This window comes from Lissotriton helveticus, chromosome 4_1 (genome assembly GCF_964261635.1).
Source record: "Lissotriton helveticus chromosome 4_1, aLisHel1.1, whole genome shotgun sequence".
Lineage (NCBI taxonomy): Eukaryota > Metazoa > Chordata > Amphibia > Caudata > Salamandridae > Lissotriton > Lissotriton helveticus.
In genome coordinates, this window is record NC_136063.1 from 715,261,067 (window position 1) to 715,268,971 (window position 7,905).

Genomic DNA, 7,905 nt, shown 5'->3' on the forward strand with positions numbered 1-7,905 from the left:
GGTTGTGACAGCCACCCACCAAAGGTCTTGTTTTAAAAAACAAACTCCCAAAGTGAGTTTTGGTGTTTGAAAAACATATAACTGATGACATCCACCCCCAAGGAGTTTTTTTCCCCTGGGTGTGGGGGTCATTATTTTTATTTTATGTCCATCACTGCCAGGTTTTCCATGGTGGTGTCAGACAGAAAAAAGGGCATCATACTATCAGTCCTAAATAGGGTGGGTGGTGTGAACCCTTTTCTCCAACAGCCAGGACTCCATCAGGACACTGGGGTAAGCTTTCTATCAACAGAGACAGTGGGGGTACCACTGGTGGAAAGCTGGCGGCCTGCCCAACTCTAAATAGGGCAGATGGACTGAGTGTTTATAGGACTGAGTAATAGAGTACTGTGGCTGCCAAACTCCAAACCTGCTCATATTCATTTAGTTTGTTATTTCGAGTCCTTCTTGCATTCAGTCTGTGCTCCCAGACCAGTTGCTAGAGGCAGAAGTGCACATCATATACATTCCACAAAACACTGCACAGGATGTGATGCATATTGATAAGCATTGAAATCAGACCCGGGTCCCAATTTACTACAGTGTTGCACAAGTGCTTGTATGCTGTTAGGTAGCACTTTACGACTTAAAGCCATGAAAACAGCCACATCAAATGAAATAACCTTTGTCTTCTAAAGCTATTTTGCTACAAAAACTGATGCAAGCACAGAACCAATAACATTCTGTGTTATGAAGTGCTAAAGCTCTGTTAATGTACACAAGCAGGATATAATGAGGCTGGAGCAACTCAAACACCTCTAAGAATTCACGTAAAGACATACCTACTAAACTTGCTTTGCATGAAATCCTATTGTCAAATAAAAGCAGTCAAAATAATCCTTTGGCAAGCAGAATATTGCATGATATTGTCACGTGTAATGTGTAATTTCCACAAAATAACATATATTGCATGATTAAACCTTGGACTGTTGTCTGCGTGTAGGAATTTTCACTGGAGGGTGTATCTTGAGGACAAATCTTAAACTAGACATTGCCTTTGGGCTGTGGCACAATACCAAGTTTTGCATTAAATAGGCACTTTTAGCATGAGCAAGTCCATTGATATCATCAGCAGCCAACTCTTTGTCAATTTAGTGCAGCCCTATTTTCTCAATTATTTAATGAAGTGCTGCAGTATTTCACACACTTTCATAGTGTAACCCTTAGTAAATCTAAGACCAAGTCTTAATAGAGGGAACTACATGCTGTGTTATTCACTAGTGCAGCTTTCATATACAATGGCAGCAGACTTGTTGGACTCACGTGGGCACTGATGGCTTAATTTCCAATATTTTGTATCTGGCATACTTGATGTGCACTTAAGTGTTACACCAAGGTTAATGCAAATGGGAAGAGTCACTGTGAAGTACATTGGCAACCATTATTTCTTTCTTTCACCATTGTGACGATGGCAACGTGGACTATGGCGCCCACGCATAATGTTGTTTACATTGAGTTCTCTCATAGGTCCTCCTAACTTAATAACTTATTAGGTTAGCTTTTCACTTTTCTCTTAAATAAATGTAAACCTACCAGTAGGCACCCGCCAGCAGGAGTTTACACTTTGGTACTAGCATTTCAATGGAATCTCTATCATTCCAATATGGTGCTTGCTAGTAACACCGTTTATCAGGGACGCGCTCGCTATACGAGTCTGTCGTCCCCTTCTCTTGCCTTTATCACCGAAAGGCAACATGGTGCCCGTGCAGAACGCCGTTTTACACAGCGTACTCTCTGTGACACTCCGATTGACGATTAATAGGTAAGCTTTGCTCTTGTTTCCTTTAAAAACCTTTAAATACCATACACATATATTACGTATGGACTTAAACACTTTACGGACTAATGAATAGTGTTTTTTATTATACACCTTTCAGGACACACGTACCCGGTCCGACATCTTACAGAATTTACAGCGTGCCTACTCACCACAAGAGACACGCCATTCTTCAACTGGTGAGTCACTATGGGCCAGATGTACGTAAGTACTATTTACCGATTCTTAAATACCGAATTTTACCGATTCGTTATTTAAGAATAGGTAAATAGTATGTAGGTAATTTTTGGGTAAATTTTACTGAATCGGTAAAATTCTGTATTTACCGATTCGGTATTTACCAAATCGGTAATTCCCATTCATTCCTATGGGCCTGGAGGCCTATAGGAATGAATGGGAATTACTGAATCGGTAAATACCGATTCGGTAAATGGGAAACACATACAAGGGTGGCAGGGTGTCACATTGACACCCTGTTGCACCCCTGAATAGTGCATGGGTGCACATGTGGCAAACATACATGCCCTAAGGGCATGTATGTCTGCCACATCGCAGTGTTGTAAAAATTGCTTTTTCAAAAGTTTTCTTTATTTACCACCAACTTGTAGTTGGTGGTAAATAACGAATCCTTAACTGAGGAATGCACTCACTTGAGTGCCCTCTACATTATGGAGTCGGTAATTTACCGAATTGGTATGTTAAGAAATCGGTAATTTACCGATTCCTTAAGTTACCGATTCGGTAAAATACAGAATCCTACAAAAATGCCACCTACATTCCAAATGCCAAATACCGGTCGGTAACGACCGAAATTCGGTAATTTCGGCCGTTACCGACCGGTATTGGGCGACCTACATCTGGCCCTATGTTATGATGGCTCAGTTCGTGGGTAGAATAGAGGGCTGATACACTATGATGGGGAACTCCCTTACTGATTACTTATAATTTGAGTTCATGTTTTGGTCTCTGCCTTTGGATTTATGTTAATTTGGATATCGTCATTATGGAATCTTGATCTGTGCTTTGATGAACAGAATAGGGTGATTGAGTAATCCTGACATTTGTGCGATCAGACACAATGTTCGCGATCTTACAACTACTGATAAATATCATTTCCGAACACTTGGGTGGACCATTGGTCTCCTTTAGTAGCACAGTGGTGCTGTTTACTTGACTATACAGTGAGACATTAAGGTACATGGGCTAACAGCCCCATTTGCTCTATACCTGCATGTGGGTTTAAGGTATCACTTTACCTCTATTAATATAAATATACAACTTTAAAATACCCTGTCCACGTGATTTGCACTTGTTTGAGTTTCACAAATGTGCTCCACAAACTTTATACATTTTATAAACCTTTTGGCTGCATGTTGCCAACAATTGTTTACTGCAATCTTCCCCTCTGGATTTATAGAATTAATTTAACTACCCTGATATGTGTTTATACTGGGATAGACACAAACAATAGGTGGTCTAACCATTTGCACGCCTGCTCATATACATAAATATATGAATACTATTGTGTACTATGATGGCATGCATTAAGAAAAACATACGACGATTGATGGTGGCAACGGTTGTTGCCTTGTAATGTACTATATAATGCCAAGCTAGGAATTCCTATATTGTTATTTCTTTTTACAATTGTAGCCCTGATGAAGTCGATAAATGCGACGAAACACGTGTTGGCTACTGGGAAGAACATGCTGTGCGAACACCCATAATAAATGACTTGTGGAGTCCAAGATTTGAAGTAATGAACTTAATTGTGAAGTGCACAATCTTAAAGAACTCCTTATTTGACAAACATAGTATTGTGAAAAAACTATATATAACTTGTAAACTTTGTGTGCCAATTGGGTTTATATGATTTTATACAGGACCCTCCTTTCAGGGTTCCTAAATGTGAATGAAGGGAAAACATTCCTCCTTTGTGTGCACCACTCTTTACCTTCTGAATCCAAAAATATTGTGTTGTTTGGCAGGTGAGTGCTGAGAAATCCCGTCTTTTATCCTTCTTATAAGTGTAACATTGCAAGACCGAGAAATATATAATCCATATGACTTAGACAAAGTACCAGTTTAGCAGCATAATTTTAGACTTCCTATATCCTATGAATCAAAAAAGCTGGTAGATCAATGTAGAATGGGTTACAATAGTCCAAACATGCAGATAGAAATGCAATTAGGATTTGATTCTTAGGAGTAAATGAGAAATCATGTATGTTAGACCAGACATCTTTGGCGTGGTTTCCCCCTATCTTTTTGCTTCTACCACCTGTATTTTTGATGCTGTGCTGGATTTAGTTTTTGCTGGTTTAGATGCTTTGGGCACTTTGCCACTGCTGTTCAGTGCCAAAGTGCAAGTGCTCCTAGTGTAAATTGTTATGATGATTGGTTATCCATGATTGGCATATTTGTGTCACCAAGAAGCCCCTAGTAAAGTGCACTGAGTGTGCCACGGCTGGTGGTAACAAATGCTACTAGTGGGTCTGCAGCACTGATTGTGCCACCCACATGAGTAGCCCTAAAATGGTGTCTCAGGCCTGCCACCGCAGTGCCTGTGTGCAGTCTGTGAAATGCCATGTCCTCCTGGTCAGTGTCCCCACTGGCCAGGCCTAACCCTTCCCATTCTGTACACATTGGTCACCCCTATGGAAGGCCGAAGGTACCCCCTTGGGCAGGGTGCAGTGTATGTGAAAGGTAGAGCATGTACTTGTGCAGGTGACATGCTCTGGTAGTGAATTACAGCCATTTTTGTTTTTCACTATTGAAAGGCTATTTTGCCCCATAGGCTATCATGGGGAATGCTGGTTACAGTGGCTACCAGCATATCTTCCCATAGGAGCAAGATGGGAGATAAAATTCTGGTATCCCTGAACTCAGAAATTAATAACACATCTTTTAGGAAAGGTTGTTTTTAAATCCTGTTTTTGAGAACAGCACTTTTAAAAAGTTGCTGTTCTCTTGTCTGATCTTTCTGTGTGCCTTGGCCTGTTTGTTAATTGGCTGTCTGGTTTGTGAGTGGCAGAGGCTGGGAGCCCCAAGGAGGCTGGGTGAGTCAGCCCTAGGCTGAATGACTGCATCTGCATCTTGAGTGGTGGGAGGGGATAGCACCTGGGCCTGAATAGGGCTGTGCCTGCCTTCCACAATGCTGGCTCCACCTCCTGCTGGGCTGCTGACAACCCTGCCCCTCTCACTGAAAGGAAAGGAGAGGCCAGGAAAACAAAGTGCTCAAGGAACACCAAGAACTGGATTGGACCGGGCTCAGAGCCCTCCTACACAAAGGGATCAAAGACTTTTTGGCGTATAAGTACAGGACCCCTGACTACAGAAAATTAGATCATCCTGCATCAAGAAGGAACCTCTGCCAAGGAGAAAGCTGAAACTGAAGAAGGAAAACTGTCCCGCTGTTACTCTGCTGAACTGACCTGCTGTTGCTTTGCTGCCAAGGAGAGGGGAAGGACTTTGCTTTGTGCTGTGTCCCCTTGCTTGAAGGAATATCCAATGGACTGAGAAGAGCTGGCTCCCTGTTAAGAAGTCCCAGGAACAAAAGGACTTCACCCCCAGCTTCCCTGAACTCTGCTGAGAGAGTTCTGTCCGTCCTAGAGTGCCTGGGCCAGGTGTGGTACCTCTGGAAGTTGTACCTGGTTTGGGAAGCTGGAAACCAGGATTTTAAAGACTTTCTGCAAGTTTTGTCGCATCGCTCGCTTGTGGAGAGCATCCCCGTCAGTGCGAGGAAATTCCCGCCACTACGAAGGCCGAGATCGTCATCGCATCCTTCATTTGCAGGACGCCCCAGTCCGGTGCGGGAAGATTACCATTGCTGCGAGTGTCGTCGCAGAGCCTGTTGTCACGGGGTGAGATCGTCGCACCGCTTGCTTGCGGACCACATCACGTCGCTGCAGGCATCGCCGCAGAGCCATCGCATCGAGGAGCTGCCAGAGGAGGATCACCGCTGGATCGCGCATCGTCGCCCCGGAGATCGTCGCAGCCCCAAAGATCATCGCATTGTGCCTTTGCGAGCTTTTTCACTACGGAACCTCCGCACCGGAATCCATGCAAGGTATCGCATCCCTCCCCGTACAGACCAGAGTCACCGCAACACGCCCGCTACTTCGAGCGGGGTTGTCACATCGCCTCCCCAAGGTCTCAGGAGTGACGCATCGCTTGTTTTCCACTGCACCAGCTTCTGTTTTGGAACTTTGTCGCATTTAAAGGTACTGTTGGCTAAACATGACGCAACTGTGAACTTTTCAAGCAACTGTGGATTTTTTTATCGCAACGTTGAGAACTCTTTCACAACCATAGCCTTGAACTGTGTATGTTGGATTTTTGTCGTTGTGGTCTTATGTAGTTTAGATTAAATACCTTTATTTTTCTAAACTGTTGTGGAGTCAGTTTGTGCTGTTCTCACTGTATTATTGTGAGTTGGTACAAATACTTTACACCTTGCCTTTGATAAGCCTTGACTGCTCATGCCAAGCTACCAAGGGGGTGAGCAGGGTTTATCTCAGAGGGTTTCCTCCTTACCCTGACTAGAAGCAAGGGTCACTATTTGGACAGCGGCACCTACCTCTGCCAACTAGATGCCCCAGTTCTAACAGTGTAGAACCCGTTTCAATGTATGGAGTTGGTAGAAACATGATTTCACCACAGAAGAAGCCTGAGCTAATGAGGAATCAAACTTTACTCCCAGGTTTTTTGCCAAACACACAGGAGTATGCAGAGAGCCCAAGGAACATTGTTGTATGGCGTTTTAGATTCCGAATGGATTTTCCCGACTCATGCCCTTATATAGGTACAATTCACGTTGCCCTTATATAGGCATAGAAATCAAGCCATTATTTAGGCATAGCCCATGCAACCCAAATACAGGCATGGCTACTTCCATCCGTTCACCAAACGTCACAACGATTTCTTGTAAAACCAGCATAAGCCGTTAGAGACTTCCCCTTGCTTGAATATTGATTTCTTCAAGAACTCAGTTAGTTTTACAATGAACATCTATTCCTTAGGGGTTCACTCATGACGTTCATATGCCTGACTTTACGTCAAACCTGGAATTCCTAAACACCTTCAAGGTATAAATATACCTTCACTTGCTATGGCAAAGCACAGTGGCTTGGAGCAGTTCGATGACCTACTTGCCCTACGCAGCTCGCTACAGCAAGGGCTCAAGGAAGCCGACCCTCCAGCTGACGCACAGACAAGAAGCTGTTCGCCTCTGTCGAGAATCCAGCTCCAGTGTTTCTGACTCCCCTTGCGGGACAGAGATATCAGACCTCCTTCATTCTAAGGCATGGAGCTGATTAGAACCTAGAGAAATCTTTGGTAGATTCTTGGCAAAAACTAAACCTATGCTAAAGACAATACCTACTTCTTCCCTCATACTAGACCTAGGTTAGGTACATTGGGGTAGGCGTATTTTAGAAGCACCATTTGAGTATTTTAGCCTGTGTTATTTATGCATGTATTTTATATGGCTTAGAAACCATACAATGCTATTACAGTATTATTTTATAATACTATTCTCACTGTACGCATTATACTGTGCATTCTGTCAAACGATTGTAGCAGTTCACTTCTCTTGCATGAGAAAGTTCACTGTTCAATAAACCTTTCATTGAAAATGCCCGTCTCACTATTTCTCTGCAAACTCTAGAAATGAAGCATGCATGATTGACTGAATGAAATACAATCTATTGTTTCTATGACTCAGAAGATAGTTATTCGAGTCCAAGGGAAGCAAAGTTGTCATGTTTATGCAGTTGTCAGAAACTAATCCCAACTTGTGAATTCGAGAAAGTTTCTAGTAACCTCTGAGCTAGCTGGCACTCACAATTAAGTTTAGTATATTCGATTGAGACCTACTTACCTAAGTCCTACGTGTTATCTAAAGGATATATTATTCCAATGCGCAGAGGCTATTGGAAATAAAGGAACTACACTACATGGCGCCCAACGTTTGGTAAGGCACTAATTTAACGCTAGATACTAAAGTAACTCAGTCAGAGACCCGTAATACTCCAATAGACGTCTGGAGTGTGTAAAAGGATAATATCCGCCATAGCTGAGTAGGACGA